The sequence below is a fragment of the Aotus nancymaae genome, unplaced genomic scaffold, assembly GCF_030222135.1.
Source record: "Aotus nancymaae isolate 86718 unplaced genomic scaffold, 86718_ANA_hifiasm-v0.15.2.pri h1tg000004l, whole genome shotgun sequence".
In the NCBI taxonomy this organism is placed as follows: Eukaryota; Metazoa; Chordata; class Mammalia; order Primates; family Aotidae; genus Aotus; species Aotus nancymaae.
The window spans coordinates 69,815,577-69,835,242 of record NW_026988415.1 but is presented as its reverse complement, the minus strand read 5'-3'; the positions used below and the strand labels follow the sequence as shown (position 1 = coordinate 69,835,242).

At 39.4% G+C, this 19,666-nt stretch overlaps 1 protein-coding gene across 3 annotated transcripts in view; it reads left to right on the top strand.

The window, feature by feature from the left end:
- CHIC1 (cysteine rich hydrophobic domain 1) overlaps positions 1-19,666 on the top strand; it is a 160,589-nt gene that overhangs the window by 50,401 nt on the left and 90,522 nt on the right. The window contains exon 4 of one of the 3 annotated variants that reach the window (XR_001111125.2): positions 16,022-16,162. The exons of the other annotated variants lie outside the window; for them this stretch is intronic. The gene's annotated coding sequence lies outside the window, so the exon portion shown is untranslated. The remainder of the gene's footprint in view (positions 1-16,021; positions 16,163-19,666) is intronic. 3 annotated transcript variants of the gene reach the window in all.

The following is a 19,666-nucleotide window of genomic DNA, read 5'->3' as shown; positions in this document are numbered from 1 at the left end:
AGTCCTGGGCTGGCCCTCGTACCTATGTGTGGTAGCAGCTGCCACCCCAATACTTTTAAAATCCCTGAGAATCACAGGCTATGCCCCACTTACCCTCTATAGCTCTCACAACCTCCAAAGTTTAGTTTGCTCTTCACATCTCACACACTTTCAGCCCCTCGCCTTCTCTAGCTTTATGCACTCTTTATTGAAACCCCTAAAGAAACCATTACTCTTGGACCTGACTTCAACCCAGCCTCTCACTTAATACCTAAAACCTCATGACTCTATCTCCTGCCTTCTTTGTGTTCCTTTACACTTCACCTCAAGAGCCCTGCTACCCACGTTAACCAAAAAATAGGAGCATATGAACTGCGCATTACAGAAAAGCCCTCCCTTATAACTAGTGGCCTTAAAAATGTCAATAGCAGGTTTTGCCTAGGTAGACATTTACCCTATCTCTCACTTTACCCTTGGCCACCCTCCCCTTGCTCCTCAGACTCTCCTCCAGACCCCTCTTCCTGTGTGCTCATACCCAATCTTGTTAAAGTAAATGGTTTCTTATAGATACCACATACTTTCTCATACAGCATGAAAACAAAAGCTCTCCCTCCACACAGTTACCCTACCAAACCCTGCTACAACCTTTAACAGCTACAGCCCTTGCTGGTTCCCTTGGCACTTGTGTCCAAGACCCCAACACTTCCCACAGAACACTTTCTCATCTTTTTAGTTTACCCTTCCAGTTCTGTCTAAGCCAAGGACATTTTTTTCCTCTTTGGTTCTTCTTCTTACGTCTACCTTCTTACCAACTGAACAGGCACTTGTACCCTAGTTTTCAATACTTCCAAAATTGTTTGCTAATGGAGACGAAAGCCTCTTAATTCCCCTTGTGGTCCTGACATGACATAAAGCAGGTCATTCCATTGATTCCCTTACTTGTAGGGTTAGGAATTACTACTGCACTTGGCATAGGCCTTACCACTTCAGTTGTTACCTTCCATAGCCTCTCTAAAGATTTTCTCTGCTTGCATTGCAGAATTAAGTCAATCATTATTCCTTCTTCATGCTCAAGTAAACTCCCTAGCTACAGTTGTCCTCCAAAACTGCAGAGGTCTTCATTTACTGACTGCTGCAAAAGGAGGTCTTTGCCTATTCCTAAATGAAGAATGTTGTTTTTATGTTAACCAGTCTGGTCTTATGTATGATGCCATCAATAAATTAAAAGAAAGAGCCCAAAAGCTCACTAATCAGGCAAATGGTTATTCTGGAGCTGGATGGACTGGCTGGACTCTGTAACTGGGAGTCATGACTTCTTCCAATCCTTAGTCCTCTGATACCTATATTTCCCCTTCTATTATTTGGACCTTATGTTCTCTGATTAATCTCTCAATTTCTATGAAATCATATATAAGTGATAACCAATCAATCAATATGACAAATGCTCTTTCTAACAACCCCACAGTATCAACCTTTGCCCCGAGATCTCCCAGCAGTCTAAATTCCTTCCCATTTTTAAGTTTCCATGCTGCCCCAAATCCCGCTTGAAGATGCCCTGAGAAACATTGCTCCATCACCCCTTCTTGCCAGCCTTCCTAATATTCCACTGCCCTCCACTCTTCATTTCTTTTTCCTTTATATTACTAATATAAAAAGATAAGAATGTAAGGTCTGACCACACCGTGGATGGCATGGTTACCCCCATTAACTGCACATACACCTCTGGAGGGCCTTCCAGAATTAGAAAACCTGAAATGGCTGTAAGATCTTAGGAAGAAATCAACTCATGTGTCACGTACTTAACTCTGAGACATTCTCTACTCTTTCTTATTCAGCCTCAATTGACAAGGCCATTGGACTTTGTAACTGACCTTGGCCAACCTCATGATACCACACCCTATGATCCCCTCCCAGCTTGGCCAGCCTCATGACTCCACACCCTATGACCCCCCCCACCCACAACTTGCATTGCAAACTAAGGACCCTCTCCCAGCTTGCAAAAAACTGCCAACTCTAACTTTTGTAACTTTCCACTGTCTCCCCCACAACCTATAAAACCAATTCCTATCCCCCTGCCTATCACTGACACCATTTTTGGCCTCAGCATGCCTGTACCCAGGTGAATGAGCAGCCATGTTTCTCTCTCTCTCTCTCACACACACACACACACACACACACACACACACACACAGATGAGATTTTTCACATAAGCAGAACTAAAGACAAAAACCACATGATTGTCTCAATAGATGTAGAAAAGACTGAACAAAATTCAACATTCCTTCATGTTAAAAAATGTTCAAACTATTGAAGAAACATACCTCAAAATAATAAGAACCGTATATGACAGACTCCAGACCCATAGCCAACATCATACTGAATGGGGAAAAGCTGGAATCATTCCTTTTGAAAACTGGCAGAAGACAAGGATGCCCTCTCTGACCACTCCTGCTCAACATAGTATTAGAAGTTCTGGATAGAGCAATCAGGCAACAGAAAGAAGTAAAGGGCATCCAAAAAGGAAAAGAGGAAGTCAATCTATCCCTATTTTCAGGTGACATGATACTATAGCTTAAAAAACTCCATATTCTCAGCCCCAAGGCTGCTTAAGCTGATAAGCAACTTCAGCAAAGTTTCAGGATACAAAATCAATGTGCAAAAATCATTAGCATTCCAGTAACACCATCTCAGTCAAGCTGAGAGCCAAATCACAAACGAACTTCCAATTACAATGGCCACAAAAAGAATAAAATTCTTAGGAATACAGCTAACTGGTGAGGTGAAAGATCTATGCAAGGAGAACTGCAAAGCTCAGAGAAATTAGAGACGACACAAACAAATGGAAGAACATTCCATGCTCTTAGATAGGAAGAATCAACATTATGAAAATGGCCCTATTCCCCAAAGCAATTTATAGATTCAATGCTATTTCCATTAAACTACCATTGCATTCTTCACAGAACTAGAAAAAACTATTTTAAAGTTCATATGGAACTAAAAAAGAGCCTGAATAGCCAAGCCAAAAAACAAACAAACAAAAAACACCAAAGTTGGAGGCATCATGCTACTCAACTTCAAACTATACCACAGGTCTACAGTAACCAAAACGGTGTAGTACTGGTACAAAAACAGACACATAGACCAGTGGAACAGAATAGAGAATGCAGAAATACGACCGCCTACCTACAACTATCTGATCTTCAACAAAGCAGACAAAAACAAGCAAGGGCAAAAGGATTTGCTGTTTAATAAATGGTGCTGGGATAACTGGCTACCTATAATCAGTAAATTGATACTGGATCACTTCTTTACACCATATGCAGAAATTAACTCAAGATTGATTACAGACTTAAATGTAAAACCCCAAACTATAAAAACCTTGGAAGACAACCTAGGCAATAACATTCAGGCCATAGGCTTGGGCAAAGATTTCATGATGAAGATGCCAAAAGCAATTGCAACAAAAGCAAAAATTGACAAATGGGATCTAGTTAAACTAAAGAGCTTGGGCACAGCAAAAGCAATTATCAACAGAGTAAACAGACAACCTAGAGAATGGGAGAAAATTTTTGCAAACTATGTATCTGACAAAGGTCTAATATCTAGCTTCTTTTATATACATATATACACACATATATATGTATATATATATAATTACACTTTAGATTCTGGGGTACATGTGGAAAACATGCAGGATTGTTGCACAGGTACACGTATGGCAATGTGGTTTGCTGCCTCCATCCCCCCATCACCTATATCTGGCATTTCTCCCCCTGTGATCCCTCCCCAACTCCCTACCCCTGCTGTCCCTCCCCTAGTCCCCCACAACAGACGCCAGTGTGTGATGTTCCCTTCCCTATGTCCATGTGTTCTCACTGTTCAACACCCACCTATGAGTGAGAACTTATGGTGTTTGATTTTCTGTTCTTGTGTCAGTTTGCTGAGAATGATGGTTTCCAGATTCATCCATGTCCCTACAAAGGACACGAACACATCATTTTTCAAGGCTGCATAGTATTCCATGGTGTATATGTGCCACATTTTCCTTGTCCAGTCTATCATCAGTGGGCATTTGGGTTGGTTCCAGGTCTTTGCTATTGTAAACAGTGCCACAATGAACATACATGTGCACATGTCTTTATAATAGAATGATTTATAATCCCTTGGATATATACCCAGTAATGGGATTGCTGGGTCAAATGGAATTTCTATTTCTAGGTCCTTGAGGAAGCACCACACTGTCTTCCACAATGGTTGAACTAATTTACACTCCTACCAACAGTGTAAAAGTGTTCCTATTTCTCCACATCCTCTCCAGCATCTGTTGTCTCCAGATTTTTTAATGATTGCCATTCTAACTGGCATGAGATGGTATCTGAATGTGGTTTTGATTTGTATTTCTCTCATGCCCAGTGATGAAGAGCATGTTTTTTGGCCTCATAAATGTCTTCTTTTGAAAAACGTCTGTTCATGTCCTTTCCAATTTTGAATGGGTTTGTTTTTTTCTTGTAAATCTGTTTTAATTTTTGTAGATTCTGGATATTAGCTCTTTGTCAGATGGGTAGATTGCAAAAATTTTTTTCCCATTCTGTTGGTTGCCAATTCACTGTAATGATTGTTTCTTTTGCTGTACAGAAGCTCTGGAGTTTAATTAGATCCTATTTGTCTATTTTGGCTTTTGTTGCCAATGCTTTTGGTGTTTTAGTCGTGCAGTCCTTGCCTATGCCTATGTCCTGAATAGTTTTGTCTAGGTTTTCTTCTAGAGTTCTTATGATGTTAGCTCTTATGTTTAAATCTTTAATCCATCTGGAGTTAATTTTATTGTAAGGTGTCAGAAAGACGTCCAGTTTCTGCTTTCTGCACATGGCTAGCCAGTTTTCACAACACCATTTATTAAACAGGGAATCCTTTCCCCATTGCTTGTTTTTGTCAGGTTTGTCAAAGATCAGATGGTTGTAGATGTGTGTTGTTGCCTCCAAGGCCTCTGTTCTGTTCCATTGGTCTATATCTCTGTTTTGGTACCAGTACCATGCTATTTTGATTACTGCAGCCTTCTAGTATAGTTTGAAGTCAGGTAGTGTGATGCTGGCTCCAGCTTTGTTCTTTTTGCTTAGAAATGTCTTGGCTATGCGGGCTCTCTTTTGGTTCCATATGAAGTTTAAGGTGGTTTTTTCCAGTTCTATGAAGAGGGTCATAGGTAGCTTGATGGGGATAGCATTGAATCTGTAAATTGCTTTGAGCAGTATGGCCATTTTCACAATACTAATTCTTCCTAACTGTGAGTGTGGAATGTTTTTCCATCTGTTTATGTCCTCTCTTATTTTGTTGAGCAGTGGTTTGTAGTTCTCCTTGAAGAGGTCCTTTACATCCTTTGTTAGTTGTATTCCTAGGTATTTTGTTTTTTGTTGCAATTGTCAATGGCAGTTCATTCTTGATTTGGCTCTCTTTAAGTCTGTTATTGGTGTATAGGCATGCTTGTGATTTCTGCACATTGATTTTGTATCCTAAGACTTTACCGAAGTTGCTTATCAGTTTTAGATTTTGGACTGAAACGATGGGGTCTTCTATATATACAATCATGTCTTCTACAAATAGAGACAATTTGACTTCCTCCTTTCCTGACTGAATACCCTTTATTTCTTTTTCTTGCCTGATTGCTCTGGCTAGAACTTGCAATACTATATTTCATAGGAGTGGTGAGAGAGGGCATCCTTGTCTAGTGCCAGATTTCAAAGGGAATGCTTCCAGTTTTTGCCCATTCAGTATGATTTTGACTGTGGGTTTGTTGTGAATAGCTTTTATTATTTTGAGATATGTTCCGTCAATACCTAGTTTATTGAGAGTTTTTAGAATAAAGGGCTGTTGAATTTTGTCAAAGGCTTTCTCTGCATCTATTGAGATAATCATGTGGTTTTTGTCTTTGTTTCTGTTTATGTGGTATTTTACATTTATAGACTTGTATATGTTGGACCAGCATTGCATCTCTTTGATGAAGCCTACTTGATCATGATGGATATGCTTTTTAATGTGCTGTTGCAATCAGTTTGCCAGCATTTTATGCATCTATGTTCATAATAGATGTTGGCCTGAAGTTTTCTTTTTTGGTTGAGTCTCTGCTGGGTTTTGTTATTAGGATGATGTTGGTCTCATAAAATGATTTGGGAAGGATTCTCTCTTTTTGGATTGTTTGGAATAGTTTCAGAAGGAGTGGTACCAACTCCTCTTTGCATGTCTGGTTGAATTTGTCTGTGAACCCTTCTGGACCTGGGCTTTTTTGGTTGGTAGGCTATTAATTGCTGCCTCAACTTCAGCCCTTGTTATTGGTCTATTCAGGGTTTAGATCTTTCTGATTTAGGCTTGGGAGGGTGCAAGTGTCCAGGAATTTATCCATTTCTTCCAGGTTTACTGATTTGTGTGCATAGAGTTGTTTGTAGTAATCTCTGATGGTAGTTTGTATTTCTATGGAATTAGTGGTGATATCCCCTTTATAATTTTTTATTGCATCTATATCATTATTCTCTCTTTTCTTTTTTATTAATCTGCCTAGCAGTCTATTTTGTTGATCTTTTCAAAAAACCAGCCCTGGATTTATTGATTTTTTTTGAAGGGTTTTTTGTGTCTCTATCTCCTGCAGTTCTGCTCCAATCTTAGTTATTTCTTGCCTTCTGCTAGCTTTTGAGTTTTTTTGATCTTGCACCTCTAGTTCTTTCAATTTTGATGTTAGAGTGTCGATTTTAGGTCTTTCCTTGCTTCTCATGTGGGTATTAATTGCTATAAATTATCCTCTAGACACTGCTTTAAACATATCCCAGAGATTCTGGTACGTTGTATCTTTGTTCTCGTTGGTTTCAAAGAACATCTTTATTTCTGCCTATATTTCATTGTTTATCCAGTCCACATTCAAGAGCCAGTTGTTCAGTTTCCATGAAGTTGTGCTGTTCTGAGTTAGTTTCTTAATCCTGAGTTCTAATTTGATTGCACTGTGGTCTGAGAGAGTGTTTTTTATGATTTCCGTTCTTTTGCATTTGCTGAAGAGTGATTTATTTCCAATTATGTGGTTAGTTTTAGAGTAGGTGTGTTATGATGCTGAGTGAGAAGAATGTGTATTCTGTGGATTTGGGGTGGAGAGGTCTGTAGATATCTATTAGGTCCACTTGGTCCTGATCTGAGTTCAGGTCCTGGATATCCTTGCTAATTTTCTGTCTCGTTGATCTGTCTAATATTGACAGTGGAGTGTTAAAGTCTCCCACTATTATTTTGAGGGAGTGTAAGTCTCTTTGTAGGTCCTTAAGAACTTATTCTGTGTGTATGGATGCTCCTGTATTGGGTGCATATGTATTTAGGATCGTTAGTTCTTCTTGTTGCATTGATTCTTTTACCATTATGTAATGCCCGTATTTGTCTCTTTTGATCTTTGTTGGTTTAAAGGCTATTTTATCGGAGACTAGGATTGCAACTCCTGCTTTTTTTTTTTTTCTCTCCATTTGCTTGGTAAATCTTCCTCCATCCCTTTATTTTGAGCCTGTGTGTGTCCTTGCTCATGAGATGGGTGTCCTGGATACAGCACACTGATGATTTTTGACTTTTCATCTAATTTGCCAGTCTGTATCTTTTGATTGGGGCATTTAGCCTATTTACATTTAAGGTTAATATTGTTATGTGTGAATTTGATTGTGCCATTTTGATGGTAGCTGGTTGTTTTTCCCATTAGTTGACACAGTTTCTTCATTGTGTTGATGCTTTTTACCATTTGGTGCATTTTTGGAATGGCTGATAGTGGTTGTTCCTTTCTATGTTTAGTGCTTCTTTCTGGAGCTCTTGTAAGGAAGGCCTGGTGGTGACAAAATCTCTCAGTAATTGTTTGTTCATAAAGGATTTTATTTCTCCTTTACTTATGAAGCTTAGTTTGGCTGGATATGCAATTCTAGGTCGAAATTTCTTTTCTTTAAGGATGTTGAATATTGGCCCCCACTCTCTCCTGGCTCGTAGGGTTTCTGCCAAGAGATCCGCTATGAGTCTGATAAGTTTCCCTTTGTGTGTAACCGGATCTTTCTCTATGGCTGCCCTTAGCATTTTTTCCTTCATTTCAACCCTGGTGAATCTGATGATTATGTGCCTTGGGGTTGTTCTTCTTGAGGAATATCTTTGTTGTATTCTCTGTATTTCCTGGACTTGAATATTGGCCTGTCTTGCTAGGTTGGGGAAGTTCTCCTGGATAATATCCTGAAGAGTGTTTTCCAGCTTGGATTCATTCTCTCTCACATTCAGGTACACCTATCAAACATAGATTAGGTCTTTTCGCGTAATACCATATTTCTTGGAGGCTTTGTTAATTTTTTTTTCACTCTTTTTCCTCTAATCTTGCCTTCTCATTTTATTTCATTGAGTTGATCTTTAGTCTCATATCCTTTCTTCTGCTTGATTGATTCTGCTATTGAAACTTGTGTATGCTTCACGAAGTTCTCGTGTTGTGTTTTTCGTCTCCATTAAGCCATTATATTCTTCTCTATGCTGTTTATTCTCATTAGCATTTCTTCAAACCTTTTTCAAAGTTTTTAGTATGTTTGCATTGGGTTAGAACATGTTCTTTTAGCTCAGAGGAGTTTCGTATTACCCATCTTCTGAATCCTGTTTCTGTCAATTCATCAGACTCATTCTCCATCCTGCTTTGTTACTTTGCTGGTGATGTGTTGTGATCCCTTGGAGGAGGAGAGGCGTGCTGGTTTTGGGTGTTTTCATCCTTTTTGCACTGGTTTCTTTCCATCTTTGTGGGTTTATCTACCTGTGGTCTTTGTAGTTGGTGACTTTCTGATGGGGTCTCTGAGTAGATGTCCTTTTTGTTGATGATGGAGTTATTTCTTCCTGTTTTTTAGTTTTCCTTCTAACAGTCAGTCCCCTCTGCTATAGGACTGCTGGAGGTCGACTCCAGGCCTTGGTTGCCTAGGGATCACCTGTGGCGGCTGCAGAACAGTAAGGGTTTCTGCAAGTTTCTTCTTCTGTTGTCTTTGTCCCAGAAGGATACCTGCCAGATGTCAGCCTGAGCTCTTCTTTATGAGGTGACTCTTTGGGTATACAGGGGATGGGGAGCTGTTTGAGGAGACAGTCTGTCCCTTATAAGATCTCAAGTGCTGACCTGTGAGCTCCATTATTCTGTTCACAGCTGCTGGGCAGCTCTGTTTATGTGTGCTGCAGTGGAACTCATAACCACCTTTTTTCCCAAGTGCTCTGTCTTGGGGCTTTATTTATAAGTTCCTGGTGTGCTGCTGCATTTTTTCAGAGCTGCCCTGCCCAGCAATGAGGTAGCGTAGTCACAGTCTGCCAGCAGAGGCGTTGCTGAGCTGCTGTGGGCTCTGCCCAGCTGCTGTGTGAGCTTCCCTGTGGTTTTATTTATAGAGGTATAGTTAGAACGGCCTCAGTAATGGACTGCCTCTATAATGGTGGACTGCCTCAGTAGTGGCGGACTGCCTCGGTAGTGGTGGATTGCCTTGGTGGTGGCAGACTGCCTCGGTAATGGTGGATGCCCTTCCCCCAATGGAAGGACCCCATCCCAGGTCCAGTTGTGCTTGCTGCAAAACTCTCAATCCAGAGCATTTCAGATTGCTGGTCTTTGTGGGGTAGGACCCACCGAGCCCGATCACCTGGCTCCCTGTTTCAGCCCCCTTTTTTTTCAGTTGAATAAGCGGCTCTGTCTCCCAGGCGTTCCAGGCACCAGTTGATACGGCCGCCCAGATTTGTGTGAGTTTTTGTGTGGAAACCCGCTGCACCAGCTGAAACAGCTGTGCTGGAAACTCCTGGCGCTTTTCAGCCTGGGAATCTCCTGGTCTGTGGGCAGTAATAACTCGTTTGGAAATGCAGTGTTCACTCACCTTTTGCATTGTTCTCACTGGAAACTGAACTCCAGAGCTGTTCCTATTTGGCCATCTTGGATCCCCAGTCTATTTTTTATTTTTATTTATTTTTGTAAGAGATAGAGTCTTCCTCTGCCACCGAGGCTGAGTGCAGTGGCATTTAGGCTTACTGCAGCCTGGACCCTACTATCTAGCATCTTTAAGGAACTTTCACAGATTTACAAAACACACACACACACACACACACACACACACACACATATTAAAAAGTGGGCAAAGGACATGAACAGACACTTCTCAAATGAAGACTTAAGTGCAGCCAAAAATTACATGAAAAGAAGCTCTACATCACTCACTGATCATTAGAGTAATGCACATCAAAACAACAATGGGATAGTGTGTGACACCAGTCATAATGCCTATTACTAAAAAGTAAAAACAAACAAAAAACAGATGCTGGCGATGTTGTGAAGAAAAATGATTATACACTGTTGGTGGAAGTGTAAACTAGTTCAACAATTATGGAAGACAGTATGGTGATTCCTCAGAGACCTAAAGACAGAAATACCATTTGACCCAACAATGTCATTACTGGGTATATGCCCAAAGGAATATAAATTGTTCCATTTTAAAGACACATGCCTGTGTATGTTCACTGCAACACTATTCACGATAGTAAGGATAGGAAATCAACCGAAATGCCCACCAATTATAGACTGGGTAAAGAAAATGTGGTACATATACACCATGGAATAATATATAGCCATAAAATGGAATGAGATTATGTCCTTTGCAGTGACATGGATGGGGTTGGAGGCCATTGTCCTTGGCAAACCAATTCAGGAACAGAAAACCAAATACTGCATGTTCTCACCTATAAGTGGGAACTAAATAATGAGAACACATGGACACGTACAGGAAAATAACACACACTGAGGCCTATTGGAGGGTGGAGGGTAGGAGAAGGGAGAGGATCAGGATAAATAACTAATAGGTACTAGGTTTAATACTAGGGCAATGAAATAATCTATACAACAATTCCCCATGACACACATTTACCTGTGTAACAAACTGACGTACCTTGAACTTAAAAGTATATTAAAAAAGAAAATAATGATAAAGTCTACCATTTTCAAATAAAAAATTATTTTATAAACAATTCAATTATACTCTTTCAATTATTTCAAAATTTACAATTAATTATTGTTGGCTGCAGTCACTCTGTTGTGCTAACAAATAGTAGGTATTATTCTATCTAATTAAATTTTTTTATTCATTAACCATTCCCTCTCCCATCTTTCTCTTCCCATCCTCTGGTAATCTTCATTCTACTATCTTCATGAATTTGATTGTTTTAATTTTTATCTCCCACAAGTAAGTGAGAGCATGCAAAATTTGTCTTTCTTTTCCTGACTTATTTTACTTAACATAATGACCGGCAGTTCCATCATTTGTTGCAAATGACAGGATATTATTATTTTTCGTGATAGAATAGTACTTTATCGTGTATATGTACATTTTTCTTATTCATCTGTTGATGGACACTTAGGTTCCTTCCAAATTTTGACTACTGTGAATAGTGCTGCAATAAACATAATAGTGCAGATATCTTCTCAGTATACTAATTTTTTTTGTTTTGGGTGTATACCGAGCAGTGGAATTGTTGGATCATATGGTAGTATTATTTTTAGTTTTTTAGGCCATTTACACTCAATGTTAGTATTGAGATGTGAGGTACTATTCTGTTCATCATGCTTCTTGTTGCCTGAATACCGTGTGTGTGTGTGTGTGTGTGTGTGTGTTTTAATTTATTGTGTATATATACATATATATATATTATATATATATATATAAAATATATATATATAGGTTCTGTGAGCTTTATGCTTTAAGGAGGTTCTATTTTGGCATATTTCAAGAATATATGTTTCAAGATTTAGAGCTTTTTAGCAGTTCTTATAGTGCTCAATTGGTGGTGGTGAATTCTCTTAGCATTTGTTTACCTGAAAAATACTGTATCTTTACTTCATTTATGAAAGTTAGTTTCACTGGACGCAAAATTCTTGGCTGATAATTTTTTGTTGAAGGAGGCTGAAGGTAGGGCCCCACACCCTTCTTGCTTGTAGGGTTTCTCCTGATAAATCTGCTGTTAATCTGATAGGTTTTTTTTTTTTTAATGGGTTACCTCATGCTTTAACTTGGCAGCTCTGAAGATTTTCTCCTGTGTCTTGACTTTAGATAAACTGATGACTGTGTGCCTAGCCAATTATCTTTTTGCAATGAATTTTTCAGGTGTTCTTTGAGCTTCTTGTGTTTGGATGTCTTGATCTCTAGCAAGGCTGGGGAAGTTTTCCTGAATTATTCCCTCAAATATGTTTTCCAAACTTTTAGATTTCTCTTCTTCCTCAAGAACACCAATTATTCTTAGGTTTGATCATTACAATCCCAATTTTTTTTGGAGGTTTTGTTCTTTTTTAAAAAATTATTTTAGTTTTGTTTTTGTTGGATTGAGTTAATTCAAAACCTTGTCTTTGAGCTCTGAAGTTCACTTTTTCTGCTTGTTAGTTTCTATTACTGATACTCTCCAGTGCATTTTGCATTTCTCTATGTGTATCCTTTATTTTCAGAAGTTGTGATTGTTTTTTTATTTACGCTTATTTCACTGCAGGTTTTTCCCTTCATATCTTATATGATTTTTTTTTAATTTCATTAAGTTGGACTTCACCTTTTTCTGTTGCCTCCTTAATTAGCTTAATAATCATCCTTCTGAATTCTTTTTCTGGCAATACAGGGATTTCTTCTTTATTTTGATCTATTGCTGATGATTTATTGTGTCTTTTGGGGTGTGTGTATTAACCTGTTCTCACGCTGCTATTAAAGACATACCCAAGACTGGGTAATTTATGAATAAAAAGAGGTTTAATGGACTCATGGTTCCACATGGATGAGGAGGCCTCACAATCATGGTGGAAGGAAAAAGGCACTTCTTACATGGTGACAGCAAGAGAGAATGAGAACCAAGCAAAAGGGGTTTTCCTTATAAAACCATCAGATCTCATGAGACTTATTCACTGCCATGAGAGTAGTATGGGGGAACTGTCCCTGTGATTCAATTACTTCCCACTGAGTCCCTCCCACAACACATGGGAATTATGGGAGCTAAAATTCAATAAGAGATTTGGGTGGGAACACAGCCAAACTATATCAATCCACCCCTGGTTCCTCCCAAATCTTATGTTCTTACATTTCAAAACCAGGCATGCCTTTCCAACAGTCCACCAAAGTCGACTCATTTCAGCATTACCTCAAAAGTCCACAGTCCAAACTCACATCTGAGACAAGGCAAGTCCCTTCTGCCTATGATCCTGTAAAATCAAAAGCAAGTTAGTTACTTCCTAGATACAATTGGGTACAGGCATTGGGTAAATACAGGCATTCCAAATGGGAGAAATTGGCCAAACAAAGGGTCTACAGCCCCCATGCAAGTCCAAAATCCAGCTGGACAGTCAAATCTTAATCTCCAAAATGATCTTTTAATTCATGTTTCACATCCAGGTCACACTGATACAAGAGTTAGGTTCCCATGGTCTTATGCAGCTCTGCCCCTGTGGCTTTGCAGGATATAGCCTCCCTCCCAGCTGCTTTCCCAGGCTGGCATTGAGTGTCTGCAGCTTTTCCAGGTGCATGGTGCAAGCTGTTGGATCTACCATTCTGGAGTCAGTAGGACAGTGGCCTTCTTTTCACAACTCCACAAGGCAGTGCCCCAGTGGGGAGTCTCCATGGGGGCTTCAACCCCACATTTCCCTTCCACATTGCCTTAGCAGAGGTTCTCCATGAGAGCCCCACCCCTGCAGCAAACTTTTGCCTGAATATCCAGGCATTTCCATACCTTCTCTGAAATCTAAGTGGATGTTCCCAAATCTCAGTTATTGACTCTTGTGCACACAGAAGCTCAACACCACATGGAAGCTGCCAAAGCTTGGGGTTTTCACCCTCTGAAGCTACAGCCCAAGCTTTATCTTAGCGCCTTTTAGCCATGGCTAGAGTGGCTGGGATGCCAAGCACCAATTCCCTAGGCTGTACACAGCAGGGAGCCCCTGGGCCTAGCCCACAAAACCCTTTTTTTCTTTCTATGCCTCTGGGTCTGTAATGGTAGGGGCTTTCACAAAGGCCTCTGACATGCCCTCATTTTCTTGGCGATTAACATTTGGCTCCTTGTTACTTATGCAAATTTCTGCAGCCAGCTTGAATTTCTTCTGAGGAAATGGGTTTTTTTCCTATCACATCATCAAGCTGCACATTTTCTGAAATTTTATGCTGTTTCCCTTTTAAAAGGGAATGCTTTTAAAGTCACTCAAGTCACCTCTTGAATGCTTTGCTGCTTAGAAATTTTTTTCTGCCTGATACCCTAAATCATCTCCCTCAAGTTCAAAGTTTCACAAATCACTAGGACAGGGGCAAAATGCTGCCAGTCTCTGCTAAAACATAGCAAAAGTCACTTTCACTCCAGTTCCCAAAAAGTTCCTCGTTTTTATTTGAGACCACCTCAGCCTGGATTTAATTGTCCATATTATTATTAGCATTTTTGTCAAAGCCATTCAACAGGCTAGAAAGTTTCAAACTTTCCCACATTTTTCTGTCTTCTTCTGCGCCCTCCAAACTGTTGCAGCTTCTCCCTGTTACCCAGTTCCAAAGTCACTTTCACATTTTTAGATATCTTTATAGTAGCACCCCACTCTACCAGTACCAATTTACTGTATTAGTCTGTTCTCATTCTGGTAATAAAGACATACCTGAGACTTGGTAATATATAGGGAAAACGAGGTTTGATGGGCTCACAGTTCCACATGGCTGGGGAGGCCTCACAATCATGACAGGAGGCAAAAGGTACTTCTTACTTGGTGGCAGCAAGAGAGATTGAGAACCAAGCAAAATGGGTTTCCTCTTATGAAACCATCAGATCTCATGAGAGTTACTTACTCCCACAAGAACAGTATGGGGGAAACTGCCCCAATGATTCAATTATCTCCCACCAGGTACCTCCCACAACACATGGGAATTAGGGAATCTATGATTCCAAATGAGATTTGGGTGAGGAAACAGCCAAACCATATCAGAGTGTTAAAGAACCTTGTTTTGTCATATTACCAGAATTTTTTTCTGTTTTTTTTTTTTTCTCATTTGGGTAGACTATGTCAGAGGGAAGATCTGTGTCTTAAGAGCAACTGTTCAGATTCTTTTGTCCCATGGCGTGCTTCATTGCTGTAGTACTCTCCCCCTTTTCCTAGGGATGTGGCTTTCTGAGCGCCAAACTGCAGTGATTATTTCTTTTCTGGATCTAGCCACCCAGCAGAGCTACCAGACTCCTGGCTGCTACTGGTGGTGGGGGGTGGGGGGGGTCTGCACATAGTCCTGTGATGGGAACTGTCTTCAGGTCTCTCAGGCATGGATAGCTGTACCTACTATGATGGTGGTGGCAGTGGAGTGAAATGAACTCTGCAAGGGTCCTTAGTTGTAGTTTTGCTTATTGCACTAGTTTTGTACTGTTTGGATTGCCAAGAGGTGGCACTTTCAAGAGAGCATCAGTTGTGTTAGTATAGGGATGATCAGGCAATGGGTAGGGGGGGGAAATCCTAGAACTCCCAAAATATTATGTCCTTTGTCTTTTGCTACCAGAGTGGGTAGAGAAAGACCATCACATGAGGGTAGGATTGGGCATTTCTGAGCTCAGACTCTCCTTGGGTGGGGCCTGTTGTGGCTGCTGTGGGGGCTGGAGTTCTTGTTCTCAGGCCAATAGAGTTATGTTCCCAGGGAGATTATGGCTGCCTCTGCTGTGTCATGCAGGTTGTCAGGGAATTGAGGGAAAGAGAGCCATTACAGGCTTCATCCAGCTCCCACGCAGCCCAAAAGGCTAGTCTCGCTTCCATCATACCCCATCCCCAACAGTACCATGTTGGTTTTCAGGTAGCAGTTAAGCAGGGCTGAGAACTTACCCCAGGCTACCAGCCTCCTGACTGTGAAAGCAAGCAAGGCTTTCAGGTTTCATGCTTCCCCACCTGCTGTGGCTTCTCTGTTGTATCTGCACTCTGGATTTACCTCCTCCCCTGATTTCTGTCCAGGAAACTTCACGTTAGGTGGAATTTTTTTTACAAAGTTCAGCTGGAAGTTTTCTTCTTCCTGTGGTCTTTTCCCAGTTCCTCTGGCAGCACTCCTTAAGGACCTCTGCAAGACACAGTAAGAAATGACTTCTTTGGGGGCCAAGAGCTCACAGGGCACTTCCCGCTGCTTCTTCGACCCCTGCATTTTGCTCGACTCTAAAATCGTCTCAGTTCCAGGTAAGGTCAAATCCTTCTCCCATGATCTGGACCCTCAGGTTCCCCAGTGAGGGTGTGTGTTCAGTGGTAGACGATCCCCCTTTCAAACTTTCACATTTTGGTCACTCACAGGTTTTGGGATGTCTCCTGGGGTGTGCAGGAGCGATTTGCTTTCTTCAAAGAGTCTATGGATTCTCTTAGCTTTCCTTGTATATTCATGCAGTAGTTCTTGGAGCAAGAGTTCATAATGTGAATCTCCACACACTGCTCTGTCCTGAGTAAGAGCTGCAACTTAGTCCTGCCTCCTATCTGCGATTTTCCTTTCCTCTCCTCAGGCACTCTATTTCTTTTGATTGGAGATTTTAGTCCACTTATATTCAATGTTATTATTGCTCAGTGATGATTTACTCCTTTCATTTTCTTGTTTTCTGCTGTTTTGTTGTCTTCTCTTCCCTCCTTCTTTCCTTTCTATCTTCCTTTCAATGAAAGTGATTTTCCCTGGTGCTGTCTTTTAATTTCTTGCTTTTTTGGGTTATCTGTTATATATTTGTTTATTTTTTGATTTGAGGTTACCATGAGGCTTGCAAATCACATAATATATTGTTTTAAACTGATGACAAGTTAACAATTACATAAAAACAAGCCAGCAAAGAGAAAACTAACAAAAACTCTAAATTTTAGCTTTATCCTTCCTACTTTTTTTTGTTTATTTTTAAAAAATTATTATACTTTAAGTTTTGGGATACATGTGCAGAACGTGCAGGTTTGTTACATAGGTATACACTCGGTGGTGGTTTGCAGCACCTATCAACCCATCATCTACATTAGGTATTTCTCCTAATGCTATCTGTCCCCTAGCTCCCCACACCCTGAAAGGCCCCAGTGTGTATTGTTTCTTTCTCCCTGTGTCCATGTGTTGTCATTGTTCAGCTCTCACTTATGAGTGAGAACATGTGGTGTTTCATTTTCTGTCCCTGTGTTAATTTTCTGAGAATGATGGTTTCCAGCTTCATCCACGTCCCTGCAAAGGACATGAACTCATTATTTTTATGGCTGCATAGTATTCCATGGTATATGTGTACCACATTTTCTTTATTCATCTGTTGTTGAACACTTGAGTTGCTTTCAGATCTTTGTTACTGTAAACAATGCTGCAACAAAGAAATGAGGGCAGATATCTCTTCAATATACGGATTTTCTTTTTAAAATTATTTAAATATCTTTGTTACATTTATCTGATAGATATGATTTTGGATTCTGTATTTTATCTGACAGGATTCTGGATAAATCCCACTTGGTCATGACAAGTGATCTTTTCTAATGTATACTCAGCGGTGAGATTTCTTGATCTTATGGTAGCTCAGTGTTTAGTATTTGAGGAACTTCCAAACTGTTCTTCATTGTGATTATACTAATTTTTATTCCTACCATAGTAAACAAGCATTCCCTTTTCTCCACATCCTTTCGAGCATTTGTTATTGCCTATCTTTGGGATAAAACCCATTTTAAATGAGGTAAGACGATATCTCATTGTAGTTTTGATTTGCATTTATGTGATGATCAGAGATGTTGAGCACATTTTCATATGCCTGTTTGCCATTTGTATATCTTCTTTTGAGAAATGTCTATTCCAATCTTTTGCCATTTTTTATCAGATTATTCAGTTTTTTCCAGTAGAGTTATCTGAGCTCCTTATATATTCTGGTTATTAATCCCTTGTCAAATGGGTAGTTTGCAAATATTTTCTTCTATTCTGTGGGTTGTTTCTTCACTTTGTTCATTGTTCATTTTGCTATGCAGAAGCTTTTTAACTTGATGTGATCCCATCTGTTTATGTTTGCTTTGGTTGTCTGTGCTTGTGGGGTATTGCTCAAGAAATTTCTGCCCAGATCAGTGTCATGGAGGTTTTCCTCCAGCATTTTCTTGTAATAACTTCATAGTTTGAGGTCTTTGATTTAAGTTTTTAATCCATTTTGACATGATTTCTGCATACCGTGAGAGATAGATGCCTAGTTTCATTTTTTTATATATGGATATCCAGTTTTTCCAACACGATTTATTGAAGAGACTGTCTTTTCCCATGTATGTCCTTTGCACTTTTGTCAAAAATGAGTTCACTGTAAATATCTGGATTTGTTTCTGAGTTGTCTATTCTACTCCATTGCTCTATGTGTCTGTTTTTATGCCAGTACCATGCTGTTTTGGGTACCATTGCTCTGTATATAGTTTGAAATCAGATAATGCAATTCCTCCAGTTTTTTGTTTGTTTGTTTGTTTGTTTTTTCTTAAGATGAATTTGGCTATTCTGGGTCTTTTGTGGTTCCATATATATTTTAGGATTTTTTTTTTCTTTTGTGAAAAATGTCATTGGTATTTTGATAGGGGTTGTATTGAATCTGTAGATTGCTTTTGGTGGTATGGACATTTTACCAATAGTTTTTGAATTTATGAACTTTCTTTTTTTTTTACATTTTTGGATGTCAGTTATTTACATCACTGTTTTATAGTTTTCATTATAGAGATGTTTTACTTCTTTGGTTAATTTCTAGGTATTTAATTTTATATGTTGCTATTAATTGGATTACTTTTTTTTTTTTTTAGATTGTTCATTTGTTGGCATACAGAAATGCTACTGGTTTTTGGTTTTGAATGTATATCCTGCAACTTTACTGAGTTTATCAGTTCTAATAGTGTTTATGTTGGAGTCTTTAGATTGTTTTAAATATAAGTTCACATCATCTGCAAACAAGGATACTTTGGCTTCTTTCTTTCCAGTTTAGATACCCTTTAAATCTTTCTTTTGTCTGATTGCTCTATCTAGGACTTACAGTACCATATTGAATAACAGTGGTGACACTGGGCATTCTAGTCGTGTTCCAGATCTTAGAGAAAAGGTTTCAGTTTTTCTTCATTCTGTATGATACTAGCTGTGGGTATGTCATTTTTTGCTTTCACTATGTTGAAGTATGCTCCTTCTGTCCCCAATTTTTTAAGGACTTTTTATCATGAAGGGAGGTTGAATTTTGTTAAGAGCTTTTTCAGCACTGATTAAAATAATCACATAGTTTTTATCTTTCATTCTGTTGATATGATGTATCACATTGATTGATTTGCATATGCTGAAGCATTTTTGTATCTCAGTTGATCTTAATGAATGATCTTTCTTATATATTGTTGAATTTGGTTTCCTAGTGGCTTTTTTTGAGGGTTTTTCTTTTTTTGCATCCATATTCATCAGAGATATTGCCCTGTACTTTTCCTTTCATGTGTCTTTGTCTGGTTTTGGTATCAGGGTAATACAGGCCTCATAAAATGGGTTTGGAGTATTCCATCATCATCTGTTTTTGGACTACTTTCAGAAGTATTGGTATTAGTTGTTCTTTAAATGTTTGGGAGTGTTCAGCAGAGAAGCCGTCAGATCCCAGGCAGGCTTTTCATTACTGAGATACTTTTTATTGCAGCTTCAATTTCATTACATGATAATGGTCTGTTCAGGTTTTGGATTTCTTCCTGGTTCAATCTTGG